The sequence below is a fragment of the Volvox carteri genome, assembly GCF_000143455.1.
Source record: "Volvox carteri f. nagariensis unplaced genomic scaffold VOLCAscaffold_136, whole genome shotgun sequence".
Lineage (NCBI taxonomy): Eukaryota > Viridiplantae > Chlorophyta > Chlorophyceae > Chlamydomonadales > Volvocaceae > Volvox > Volvox carteri.
Window position 1 is genome coordinate 16,249 of NW_003307679.1, and position 1,603 is coordinate 17,851.

Consider the following 1,603-nt stretch of genomic DNA (forward strand, 5'->3'; position numbering starts at 1 on the left):
AGAAGCAGCAGCAGAAGCAGAAGCAGAAGCAGAAGCAGAAGCAGCAACAGCAACAGCAGCAACAGCAGCTGTGCAAGCAAAAGCAGAATGATAAAAGATAGCAGCAAGGCCATGCTGATGGGTGGTGTGATGGCACCCATGGGGGAGAGGGGGAAGATGTGTAAAGAGGAGAAGACCTATAGCAATGGGGAGGAGGGAAGACCTGGCAGTAGTGGAGCCATGTGTGTGTGGGGGGGTACGTTGTGTAGTGTAGTGGGTTGGTAGGAGTAAACGGTGGAGGAATGGTAGGAGATGTGCATGGTTATGATAGGGGCCCCACTCATGTCGGTCAAACATTTTGCTGAGAGCTGAGTGCCGGATCATATGATGCATCTCATCAATCATCAGAGGTACAGGCAAAGCAAGTGTAGGGAACAGGGAGGGGAAAAAGAGGGGGTGTGGGGTGCTGGGGAGGAAAGGGGGACAACGGAAGAGGCCGGTAGAGAATGATACCTTTACAATATTCCAAATCGAGGATGCCTCCACAAACGACATAACTGATTTATCGTGGTGATCTGGTGTTGTCGTCTTCCACGCATGTTTTGAGCATGTAGGGGAAGCGGCGGCATACATACATACATACATACATACATACATACATACATACATACATACATACATACATACATACATACATACATACATACATACATACATACATACATACATACATACATACATACATACATACATACATACATACATACATACATACATACATACACACGTCCGCGCCCGCATGGAGAGAAGCCCATGGGTCACACAAGCAATAATGCTCATGTACATGCACAGCATCTACAGAGGATACAACGCAGTGCCACCACACATTATTTTGCAGTGCCTTGGCCCTTGCTTGAACTTTGTGTGTTGCTGCTTGGAGGTGCTGATTGTGCGGTTGGGGCATCACTCCAAGCGGTAGTTGAATGCAGATCCGTGCAGGGTGCACGTCACGAGGGTGCAGGGTGTGTGGGTTAATAGCGTGCATACCAGGGCGCAAAGCACCCCTATATATGCTGCTTTGCGAGCTGGCATTAACCGTGGATGTGCGCAATACTTTGCGAGGCCATAAGGCTTATCCAGGAAACACTTTAACGCTCGGTCGTACACCAGAAGGATAGACTTGTTTAGGCTTCTCGATGGCCTGTGAAACATTTCATGTGCGCTATGTAAGCAAAAAAGCTATTGCAGCAAAGGCTTATTTGTAACGGCCCATCATCATTCCTTAAAATCGCGCGTTTGCATCACCGGCAAAGCCTGGCAAACCGGCAGCCTCTGCAGGTTGTGTGTGACTGCAGATAGCCGTTTAGGTGTGGAACTGAAAATGTCTTGTCTGTGAATGTCAAGTGAAACCAGGGGGGAGCCACCGGCTAAATTTTAAATATGACAGGGGCCTTTTGGGTTGAGTTATTGTCATTGGTGATGGCTTTTGACATTGTCTATGTGCTGTACTCCAACACATCGAGGACTCCCTTCCCCTCCCATCTGCCCTCCCTTCTGCCCTCGCCTGCGCCGCCAGCGCAGCCCCGCCCTTCCCTCATCCGCCCCCCGCAGCGCCAGCCCTCAC